The 12505-nt window shown below is 43.5% G+C and overlaps 2 protein-coding genes across 5 annotated transcripts in view; both read right to left on the bottom strand.

The window, feature by feature from the left end:
* The window catches only part of IQSEC3 (IQ motif and Sec7 domain ArfGEF 3), a 55281-nt gene extending 48776 nt beyond the window's left edge, over positions 1-6505 (bottom strand). For 2 of the 3 annotated variants that reach the window (XM_010714260.2, XM_019612423.1), the window contains exon 1: positions 6407-6505. The gene's annotated coding sequence lies outside the window, so the exon portion shown is untranslated. The remainder of the gene's footprint in view (positions 1-6406) is intronic. The other variant, XM_010714255.2, reaches the window with a different exon arrangement.
* Positions 1-12505, bottom strand: part of LOC100542571 (zinc finger protein OZF-like) — a 1148434-nt gene that overhangs the window by 248128 nt on the left and 887801 nt on the right. The window lies entirely within an intron of this gene.

Here is a 12505-nt window from a genome sequence, read left to right as displayed (position 1 = left end):
TGGTGGAAAATTATCATTCCCCAATGGATTTTTTTTTCCTCAAGATGCTCTGGTGGTATTCTAAAAGGAGAATTAACTTGGAGAGCAGTTCAATTCCCATAAAATTAATGGCCCTCAGTCTTAAGGGTTACTGCAGTCACAAACTGAACACAACGTTGTGGCTTTCTCAGGAGGATCTGACTGGTAGTGCATTTAGCACAGCCCAGGCTACAGCAGAGGAGAGCTAAAGAGGGACGCGATGCTGTGACTTGTGCAGTGGATAACATTCATGGCTCTTTTGTGTCAGCGCCTTCTAGAAATATTCCATAGGATACAGAACAAATTCATGTTCTGTCTCTGAACAGCGAGTTCAGGTAAAGACATATGAAGTGTCAGAGACAACAGATGCCCAGAAGTAAAACAAATCAGATTTTGTTTATAACCATGTGTTTTTTTAAGGTGTAGCTTACTGCGATGCAGCTCAGAATGCTGTGAGGAAAGAATCCTGAAGGTTTGATTTCAAAGAACTAAAATCTGTCCATCCATTTTTCACCCTCCCACATGCAGCAGTGGAGCAACAAGTACAAAGGACCTCTTCCAGCAAGAACAGATATTTCCATTTGAATACTTTGGTAACAGTCAAAACAGGACAATAGGGAGTTTCATCAGAACTGCAGGGAAGGCTGGCTTGGAGATGCATCCAATGATTTTCATATCTCCTTACCACTAATTGGTGCTGTGATGCCAAGCAGTACCCAATCTGTAACAGCAACTAATTCAGAAGGCTCTTTAGAAATGAGTACACAGCTGTTTGAAGTTTAAACTATATTGAGTTGCAATTTAATTGGATCATAATCATGAAGCAAACACTTGCCAGTTGCACTGATCGTGTTTCAATCCTGAACTAAGCAACACTATCTGTACTGGAAAGTTACATCTCATGAGAAAATGTTTTGCGCAAATGTGAGCAGAGCAGCGTGAGCAGAGCCTGCCCAACTTTTCCATAAATGTTTCAGATCCCAGCTCCTGTTCAGACCCCTGATCTCCTCTCCTTGGGAAGACTATGCTTCCTTTCCTTAAAAGTAGGTCAGGTCTCACCAGTACTTCTATCAGATAGCAAGTACCATACTTCTTCCACAAATACAGGTGGAATATCACTCCTTCCCAAAGATTTTTCTGAGGTCTGATACTGCCCCTCAGACAATTGTACTCAGATCCCATTCCATTACCTGGATGGAATCCGAGAATAATTCAAACTTCCAGTGCAGTTCCCATGTCCATTGCCAAAACAGATCTGCCCCAAGCACTTAATGTTTTATGTAAAACATTTCCCATACTGGAGCAGAGGTGATTTTCTGCTGATTTCCTATTTGGCACCACAGGCAAGTCTGAGGCAGGCACCAAAAAGCCTGTGAAAGGCAACTGAATGAATGTACTCTTCCCTCTAATTGTGACTCCACCATTTCCTCTCATTACACTAATAGAAACAAATCTTTCTCATCTCAGCGCTATTACCTCACACAAAAGCAAATGGTATGTAATCCTGTTAGAGCTGGGCTGCTGCTGGACACATTTTAAAGTCATTGTTCTGGGACACCAGTCTCCACTGTGTGAGACTGGGAGAAGTGGGAAATGCAATTACAAGGCTATTCAAATCCTTAGAATGAAACCTTGCCACTAACAGGAGAAGCCAGCAAGAAAAAGAGAAGTTGCTTTATGAAATTATAGGGTTTAGCTAAATAACAGCCTAATCAGCACCTCAGCAAAGGAGTAGGGTTAGTTCCTACTGTGCTTTCATGGAGTCTCCTCATTCCCCTCAGCCTGATCTCTGGCATCTCAGATGGGTTGTGATCACAAAGTCAGTGGTGCACAGGTCCAATATAGAAATGGTTGTGCATTTCACATGTTTGCACAATACTTTGAAATAGGGAAGCCTTAAGCAGAGCCTGGTGACAGCAATCTGCCTGCTGTTGCCACCACCTTACACTGTCTCTGGGCTTCCTAGTGGTAAGCATTGGTTTCACGTCTGTACCCTAAAAGCTCCTGGCCTACAGCATCAATTCAGCGGCCAGGTGGGAAATTCACATTGCTAAACTCACGAAACTGCAACACCCAGCTCCATTCCCCACAGTGATTAATTCATGTACTGGGGGGAAGAAGGCAAGTGGCAGTCAGTGAAGCAATGCTGAACAGTACAAGTGAGAATGGTTGCAGCTACTTCATTAAGTTGGCTTCTGCTGAGTGGTTAGATGCTGGTCTGTTCCCAATCATTCCTACCCACGTGAAGCCAAGGCTTTTTCAACTGTATGGGTAGCAAAGAAAAAATCAGAAATCTAGAAGAACAAACAACAGGGAAGACAACACAAGAAGAACAGACAATGACTATCATAAAATACAAACAGAACCAAGTTTTTTTTGCAGGCTGATCGTAACAGCCAACCTAGCGTTTCCTTTTCCTTCTGACTCATTTTTGAGCTGTGTTGCTGCTCTAACTCATCTGTCCTGAAGTCAGGTGATCTTATTGCCTTGAATTAGACCTCCCTCTTTGTCTTCACCTTCCCTGCTGTGTTACCTTCCTGCTGCCCCTGTTCCCTCTGTCTCCCTAGATGAGGTTGGGTTCTCACTGATAGCAGGACTGTTCTTGCAGGTCCCAGATGAGGTGATGTGGGCTGAGATAAGGTTTTCTGGTAGAGGAGGAGACATCAGCTGATCATTGCTGGAGTCTCCAAGTCCCTTGAAGAGACGAGAGTCACTTCCCTGTTTATGCTCTTTATTAGTCCCTATTCTCTTTAATCGGCTTAGACTGATGAGCCGAGGCAGCGGTAGGGATCAGCCAGGCTGTTTAATTAAGGGATTGCAGCTCAGCCCTGCAGTTTGGGGGTTTGTGTAAATGAGCTGCAAGTCCATTATTTAATCTGCCGCACTGAGAGGAGTTGGGGCATTAATGAAGCAAACTCCAATTAAAACTAGACCGTTGATGGTTATTAGTGGCATCAGTTCTGACAGGATTTATCTCATTTAGGGAAATGCCTGATCAAGGAGGGGAAAAAGAAAGAAGAAACCCAAGCTGGTTTATCAAATTCACCACAACACCACTTTTGACTAGTTGTCTTCTCAGTGGGGCTCAGGACAACTGCACAGGGAGATGCTGTGTCTCAGGCTCTCCCACCAGAAGTCCTGATGGTCTTATTTAGTGATATTCCTGGTTCACCCAGGAACTGATTGCCTATTCAGGCTGTCTTACCCACATATTTCAGACTTGATTGACTTTTGTTCTGCCTCAGTTCAAAATGGAGCTTGCTCATGATTTGAGCAGGGTGACAGGCTCTGTAAATGATCTGATGAGCTTCTCTCAGCAGTGCATTGAGCCATTCCAGAGTAACATAGCTATCAGCTATAGACAAGAGCTCTGTGGTGACCCTGTGGTTTCCCTGTTCTGCCATTTGTCTTGTCCTCCTCACTGCTCTGTATATACAGCTTCGGGAACCAAGCATGCCCATGGAAGACTGCAGGACCTGGCAGAGACTAGGAGATGTGTTCTGTCCAACATAAATTTGAGCAGTGAGCTTAATAGTCCTGCATGTGCTCTGCCTTTCTCCTGGCACAGTGTGGGAAGCAGGGATACTCTTCTCACCTGAAGCCATTACACACAGAGATTGCACATAAAAGCTGTTCTTTTTCAAAAAGCAAAAATCTGTGTGACTGTTTCTTGCCTTCAAACAATCACAGTGACTTCAACCATTTTCGTCTCTGCACAGAATATTGAGTCACATACAGACAGGCTCGGAGCTTCTACTGGAGCTTAGGGCATTAGAAATGGAAAGGAAAAGAGAAAACCTTAGAAAGAAAGGAAGTAAGGAAAGCAGGGGTCCTGCTACAAGTGAGCATGGGAGCAAGCTACAAAAGACAGTTTAGCTGACAGAAAAAAAGGACAGATGAAGAACAGTATGAGAGGCCCCTCAACTGAAACCTCAGATGCAACATACTGTAGGGGTCAATTTCATTCATCTCCTCTTTTGAATTCCCTGATTCAGACTCATCTTTGGATGCAACTTGCCAAGTTGTTAAATTACTAGAATAAATTGTTTGTCTTCGATTTTTCTGCCAAACCCTAAGTGGGAAATTTGGTGGGCAGCACAAGGTGGGCAGACAAACTGAGGCTCAGAGATGGACAGGGCCTTTGGAATGATTAGGCCAAAAACCTGATACATCAGCATGACAAAAATTACCCTAGACCTTAAGATGCTAAGGTAATGACAGCCTTGTAGAATTAGAAAATGCTAGAAACTAATGGAGTTGATCAGAAATAAGATGGGGGCTGGGACAGATCAGAGTCAAGGATCAGGGTATGGTGACAGCCAGCACCTCTTCATCTGGTATACAACTGCAAACATCTCATGAGGCTGTCACACAACCTTTACCAATGTTTGAGAGTCTGCAGCATAGACATCACGGGCTGTTAACCCTTCCATCTGCATACACAGATGGGCATGAGGGGTCTTGCTCCTTTACTCTGTCTCCAAGTGTAGCTTAACCCTGCTTTTGTATATACATAAACATGCACACCTGTTCTCTTCACAGCTGTCCAGCACTCACACTTTTCCTTGGAAGGAAATCATAAATCACAGCCTGCTCCAGTGAGCAGAACAAACAAGAGAAACATGATTTGACCTGGGCGTCCTGGTGGACGACAGGTTGGCCATGAGCCAGCAGTGTGCCCTCATGGCCAAGAAGGCCAATGGCATTTTGGGGTGCATTAAAAAGAGCGTGTCCAGCAGGTCGAGGGAGGTGATCCTCCCCCTCTACTCTGCCCTGGTAAGGCCTCATCTGGAGTACTGTGTCCAGTTCTGGGCTCCCCAGTACAAAAAAGACAGGGATCTCTTGGAAAGAGTCCAGCGGAGGGCCACAAAGATGGTGAAGGGCCTGGAGCATCTCCCCTATGAAGAAAGGCTAAGTGAACTGGGTCTGTTTAGCCTTGAGAAAAGACGACTGAGTGGGGACCTGATCCAGGTTTATAAATATCTGAGGTGTGGCGGCCATAGTGGTGAGGCCAGTCTCTTTTCAGTGGTACGTGGAGACAGGACGAGGGGAAACGGACATCAGCTGCAGCATAGGAAGTTTTGCACGAATGTGCATAAGAACTTCTTCACGGTGAGGGTGACGGAGCACTGGAACAGGCTGCCCAGGGAGGTTGTGGAGTCTCCTTCTCTGGAGATATTCAAGTCTCGCCTGGACGCCTACCTGTGCGACCTGGTGTAGGGAACCTGCTTTGGCAGGGGGGTTGGTCTCGATGATCTCTAGAGGTCCCTTCCAACCCCTACAATTCTGTGATTCTGTGATTTCAAAAATTCTGTAGCCTTGCTACTGCAATTCAATTGCCTCATTCTGTTCAGAGCCCTTCCCACTAACTCAAGCTTCTTATACCAATGCCAAAGGCCAGACGTAAAAGTCTAGCAGTGTGATGTGGAAAATCTTCAAAGGAACCTGTTTACTGTCTACAAGAGGGTGATGAGTCATGAGAAAATGGAGCAGGCCTGTGAAATTGAGGTGTAAGAGGTTGTGAGCAGAGAACAAGATGGTAAGAATGGAGAGACAAGGTGAGCATGGAAACTATCCAGTTGTGAATCCTGAGTGCCTTTGATGCGCCTTGGAGCCCTTGGTTTTGGCACCAATGTCCTTCACTGATGAAGGACAGCTGCAGCAGCTGCTGTGCCCAACCCTGGCTGCATTTAATAGAAGTTGGTAGCAGCTAATAGCTCCAGTCTATACTGACCTGGCAAGATCAAACCATTTCATCTGTGTGTTCGGTGAAACCGTGCCCCTCTGCGCCAGGCTACCTCAGTTGTTATGGACAAATAAGATCCCAGTGGAGCATTTCTGAGAGGTCAGCTCTCACTCCAGGCATATGTGGGATAGAAGAAACAGATACCATGTATGCCCCAGTGAGACAGAACCCCGAGTTTATTCAATGACTTTTACTGTAGGTTAAATGCTGTAGGTTTCTACCACTGTGTGCCCAACCAACTTATAATGTAGGTAACTACTTTGAAGGAGTAGAGTGAGGCATGTGTACATCACTGTCAAAGTGATGAAGGAAAGTCAGAAAATATACAAATATGGATGAGGTTAATCAAAGCAGGTGTTGGAAGAAAGACTGAAACTTTGTATTGGAGGTGCGAGGATATGTGTGAGTTGAGACCAGAGGGGGTTCTGCGCAATTACACTGAAGGAGTAATATCTGGGAGTGAAAAGAGAGGGACAGTAGTGCAGGGGATGTGGTGCATAAGGGAGGGTGGAAGAGGATCGGAGTGTATAATATGTGAGTTTTGTCTCCCATCAGTGAGATACTGCTGGGAGATGAGAAAGCAGGAGAAGATGAAGAAGAAAGTTTATCTATGTATCTGTTTATCTGGCACCAGTTTCCCACCTTGGTGAAGAGTCTGGAGATGAAGGCTTCTGCTCTGCATCAGCTGCTGGGCAACAGAACTGGTGCAAAACTGTTTCATTCCTGTAAGAAAAAAAACAAACAGTAGCAGGTTAGTATTCATTTCATTCAGCAGAAAACTTATAGGAGAATGTCTTCCCCAAGGCTGTTCCAAGGGGACAGTAACACCTAATGATATTGAAAAATAAATCTAATTATCGCATGAACATTATGCACTCTGAGATGGTGGGGAGCAGGAGAGAAGTGAGCTGACAATTTTTTCCTCTCCTTTGCCCTCCCCGCTGCTGATGTCAAGCTGTAGAGAGGAGCCAAAACTATTCAAACAAAAAGTTTTCTTTCTGTCAGTATCTGGCCCATGATCCCATACATCTTAAGAAAACAATTTTGCTGGATCTGACATTTATTTAGTTCTGGACACAAATATTTCCTTAGATGTATTTTTTTAGATATTTTTCCTATACATTTTAATGCAAATAAGTTGATTTTTTGTCATAAGAATGGCTGAAGTAACCCTGAAGATATTTCTCTTGAAGCCTCTCTAAAGCATAGAAATTGCCTCAGCACATCAGTATTGAGCATTGCCAATAATAGCAGCGGAAAAGTAGCATAACAAGCATAAGAGAATGTGCTATGATCATGAGGAAAACAGAAAGTAGGAAGACATCACAGCAAGAGAAACAAAAACTTAAGTAACAAGCATGAGGAAAACAGGAAAACAAAAAGCTAAAAGCGTGCTTATTAGATGAGAAAGGCAAAAGAATTCATCCAAAGGAAGAAATCCTAAATCTGAGTGACTTGCTCTTGGGTCCCTTGCCTGGAAACATTTGAAAGAAGCTTGGTCTTCAGAAGTACTGGGCTCTTATCAGAGCACTGGAATCCAGTAAGAGCTGCTCAGCATTTCTGAAAATTAAGATAGTTCCATGTGGACCCTTAAGGTGTCAGAGGCAGCATAAATCAATAGTCAACTTTCAACACCCTGACCTTCATCAATAAAAGGGAGTCACTAAAAAGAGACACAATGGCAGGGGAAAAAGTGCTAGAAGAGTGGTAACCACATAAGAAGAGGAGAAAGAAAGCAGGAGACATAAAGCAGGCTGAATCCTCAGACAGCACAAATCACTCTGTCTGCAAGTTGGTAGAATAGCACTTGGAGCTCCATTCTCAGTGCTACTGCAGAGAGCCAGGGCTCAGATGGTGTCATCTTTAAAAAATGTTTTTGCAGCTTCTAACCAAGACATAAGCAGTAAAACTAAGTCTCCTGGTTGTCATGGGGTCCCAGCTTATTCTGAAGGCTTTGGAATTTCTTTTCTGAAATGTGAAATTTATCACCTCTATCTTTCTCAAAATATGATGGAGATGGCCACAAAGATAGCTAAATTACAGACAACAATGATCCTGTTCCCAACCATCCCCTTTCTGCTTCTCAGCTAGCTCAATGTAACAAACTGCTTAGTTCTTCTGCTTCCTTGGCTTCCAGTGCCCTGTCAAAAAGAATCTTTCCTTAGAAGCAGCAGGATTAACAGAAGCAACACAGCAAGGTGAAGAGGGAAGCATTAGCTTTACCTCACTGACCTCTGTCCATGCCCCAGATTCCTGCCTGTGACATGCAGACTGCTGGAAAAGAAGGGATATGTTTGTGTGACATACCAAATTCATCTCCCAATCTTCCATTTCTGTAACTACCCAGCTCACATTCCTTCTCTCCTGCCAGTCTCGTTATTGCTGTTTCTCATGATGTTGTTTCTAATTCAAACTTATTGTATGGCAACTACCTGTCTAGGGTTCCATAAATTACCTGTGTTGTCTTTTTTCTGAAGCAAGTGGTGGGGTCACTTTTGAGCCTACATTCAAGCAGACTCACACAAATAGTCAAGCTCCTACATCTTGTCATTCTGCTTCCAGCTAGAAGTATCTAGAAAAAAAAAGGAATTTTCTGATAAAACTTTGGTTTTGCAGAAAATGCTGCATCATCAGACTAAACTATCTGGTGACATCTTGGGTTTGACAAAGATTCTTGAAATCACAATGTTTTGTCTGGATTTCCTGGCAGGCTTCTTGAGGTTCATACCTCCATATCCCAAATCAGTAGCGCAGCCATGCAATACAAGTAGTCCCTTGGATAGGGGCCATCATTTATCCAATATTTCCATCCACTTGGCTCTCTGTTCTACCCAACTCCCGGGGCAGCAATTTTGAGAGCTGGCTAGCCCAAAAAGTGTGGAACACCTGTGCCAAGGCAATCAGATCTACAGAGCAGGCCTATAGTCATGGACATTGTCATCTGCAGTGTGAAAATGCACAAGGTTCTTGACTGATCCAACAACAGCTGAGGTTCAATCTGAGGAGCATGTTTGGTTTCAGAAGTATGATACACTGTCATTTTCTACTGAATTTCATCACTACTTGAAGTAGCAAAAAAAAGAAAAGACCTAGTTTCAGATAAAAATAAGAACACATTCTGCTATACTGGAATCTTCCAAGATACGGATAACCCAAATGTCAGCCGTTTTCAATCATAACACTTCCCTAAATGAGCGACATTGTCCTCTGCCTTTATTCTAGCATCAGATACATCAGTCAGATTGCTAATTGCATATAAAGAAAGCAAACAAGAGGGAGGAAAAAACAGAGAAAAAAAAAGAAAAAAAAGGTATGGACAAGTAGAGACAACAACAACAACAAAAGAAATAGAAGCTTTTATATAGATGAAACTATTAGCCCTGTTAGTCAATCATCAGAATAGAAACAAACGAAAATAAAGGGAAACATGTAAAGGAATAGTGGTGGTAAGTTACAGGACTCCAGACTGTGTTCAGTGGATATTTTAAGAAAAAAACATCTTATAGATACTCTTCAGAGAATCACGATGTACTGAGCACTGCAGTTTTAGTCATCCATTGGCTCTGGTTCTCATAATCTCTCACGTTTGTTTAACGTTAACCTTGGATATTTTCTACTTCAATCAGAGTTCTCTTGAACCTCTGGGATCCCAAGATCTCAGGAGTAGTTGCACATCTTACATAGTACTAACAGATGTTGATCATGCCCACAGACAGAAACTGGCCTCCAGGCCATTTGGAGCCATGACACCCAGGGAGATGTCCCCATGGAGATGAGCAGTAGGCACTGCTTGATAAATATATGCAGCGTAAATGGATGTTCCTAGACAGCTGAAAGCTCTCCTCACTGGGGGCAAGAAAGGATATCTTCTGACTGCTATTATATCTGAGTTCTCCAAATATCCAGGAGCAGCTGCAACTTTGGGTCTACGCACATTCTTCTTTCACAGCTTGCATGTCTTTCTCTTTTATCATATTCAGGACAAAGGGAGTGCATTCCATCTTGGACACTATACCCTGTTCTTTTTCTTCTTTCTTTCCACCTCTTGATTCTGCATGTATCTGATGGTTTGCAAATCTATGTAAAAACAGGACCCTTAATTTTGAAGCATGGCTTGTATAGCCCAGACATGAGATGGGAGAGGAAGAGTTAAAGGCCTACAGAAGAAATGGACCTGGCTCTCCCTCCCATGAAAAGACTGTATTAATTGCTGTCTGGACAAAGCAGTTCTTATCTGAATGTGAAAGGCAAGTACTCAAAGTAAGCGTTCTAGAAAAGCAGCTGTTGTTTTAACTCTGCGAAGTTTTCAGGTAAGATGTTATTGTTGGTGCTGTGGTTGAAGAGGGCCTTGTAGGATTTTAATGGCTGACAAGTAATGCACCTGAGTGACCAGGAGAGGTGCAGTCAGGATCCACTTCATTTAAGGGTTGGCTTGCTATTGTGTTACTATTTTCATCTCTTTGGCTGCACCTCAAAGAAAACTTGCAACAGAAAATTCAGCAAGAAGGAGAGGTGTTCTGGGAGTGTGAACAGGAGATCTTTGTTATTAAAGAGGCAAACAGAGAGGAAGAACAGTGTTGAAGTGCCTATGAAAGTAAATGCTACTAGCATCTTTGAGTCACGAGTAGAGGAGCAGCAGAGGACAAGGTTGCAAGAGGAAGACTGATAAGGAAGACTTTGCAAGGAGCAAAGGAACAGCCTGAGCCTGTCAGAGCCTTGCTCTGTCTAGCTGGGACACATGCTCCAGAGGCAAGGATTTGACAGTCCAGACCTATATTAAATGCAGAGAAAGCTGTGTTTGACCCAGTAGTAACCTGTGTTGTCAATTGAAATGTTACCCTCCTCTCTTCTGAGAGAAAACAACTGACTGAGTTTTTTATTTAGCTGTCTTTAACATTGCTCCTGACAAGAGGCATCCTCCAGCCAGCTGCCTCCAGCATCAGAGGAGAGTATCAATGAACAAACTGTCCGGACAGAGCACTTCCTGCTCTGTGACAAACTTTAGAGAGGCCTATGCCAAACCTTCTGGCTAGCATGAGCTGTCTAGTTGGCTCAAGAGTTAGTGTTACCTTTCTGGCTTCTTAGAAAGCTGGACTGTGCTGCAAAGAGGCCCTCTGACTCACATTACTTAGCCTTTACATCTATGAATCCCAGAGCCAAGCCTCTTTTCTCTTAAAAACTGGTGTTGTGGAGGATATAAGAATTGAGCTCCAATAACTGAAAGTCTCTGTAGCTACCTAGATTGTAAACCAAAGGGCCAAAACTGTACTAACTTTCCCAAAATTGTCATAATGCTGTATCTTGCCATAAAACAAGCTTACATACATTCAATCTTACTTCCCATCTTAAGCATCAGTGCCCACTGGTTTGGTATTGATGGATGTTCTGGGATAGAGATGTTCAACTGCTGAGACCTTTACTAACGTAAAGAAGTTGTCATCTTCTCCCACTAGCCAGAAAAGAAAACCCCCAACCCAGATAGCACATAGAAATCTGTGTTGCTCTGTGTTACCCAGAAGTCAGCTTTAAGTAAACAAATATCCAATATGGTCTCTGGATTTTCCTGGATTTGCAATTTTAGACTACAAGATATGCTAGAACAATACAGAGTAAAAATTGCTCTGAATGGGAGTACATAAAGCATGCTTCTCTAGAACATGCTACATCATCTCTCTGTTGCATAATTACTGTTGCACTTGTATATTCATGCCTGACCAATCTGATGACTTTCTATAATGGAGTGATAGCATCAATAGACAAAAAAAAGGGTGACTGATGTGATCTACCTAGACTTCAAGGCCTTTAATATGGTCCTACATCACAGTCTTATCTCTAAATTAGTGAGATAGGGATTTGAAGGGTTGACTATTCAGTAGATAAGGAATTGGTTGGATGGCCATAGCCAGAGGGTTATGATCAACAGTTTTGTGTCGAGGTGGAGTCTGGTGACAAGTAGCATCCCCCAGAGTTCTGTCTTGGCACCAGCACTCTTCAACATCTTTTTCACTGACCTGGTTGGTGGGATCGAGCCTATCCTCAGCAAGTCTGCACCACTTACTAAACTGAATGATGCAGAAAAGGATGCCGTTCAAAGGGACCAGGACAAGCTGGAAAAGTGGGCAAAGAAGAATCTAATGAGATTTAAAACAAACAAAAAAAAGCCAAGTGCAAGTTACAATTGGGTCAGGGCAGTCCCAGATTTGTGTACAACCTGGGAGAACTTATTGAGAAACAGCCCTGCAGAGAAGGACTCAGGGATCCTGGTGTATGAAAAGCTGGACATAAACCAGCAGTGCTTGGAGCCCAGAAGGCCAATTGTATCCAGAACTGCATCAAAGGAGGGGTGGCCAGTAGGGTGAGAGAGGTGACTGTTCACCTCTATTCTGCCTTGGAATGAGTCCATAGGAAGACCACAAAGATGATCAGTGGATTGGAACATCTTTCCTTTGAAGAAAGTCTGAGGGAACTGGGTTTGTTCTTCTTGGAAAAGGCTTCAGAGAGACCTCACTGGGGCTTCCAGTACTGAAAGGGAGCTTGTAAACAGGAGGGAGACAGACTTTTTACAAAGGCAGATAGTGATAGGACAAGGGGAGCAGCTTTAAACTAAAAGAAGGGAAATTTATGTTAGATAATAAGAAGAAATTCTTTACTTGGAGGATGGTGAGACCCTGGCACAGGCTGCCCAGAGAAGCTGTGGATGCCCCATCCCTGGAGGTGTTTAAGGCCAGGTTGAATGGGGCC

The sequence above is a fragment of the Meleagris gallopavo genome, chromosome 1, assembly GCF_000146605.3.
Source record: "Meleagris gallopavo isolate NT-WF06-2002-E0010 breed Aviagen turkey brand Nicholas breeding stock chromosome 1, Turkey_5.1, whole genome shotgun sequence".
Taxonomy (NCBI): Eukaryota; Metazoa; Chordata; class Aves; order Galliformes; family Phasianidae; genus Meleagris; species Meleagris gallopavo.
Note: the sequence above shows the minus strand (reverse complement) of the source record. Positions and strands in the feature narration are given on the sequence as shown.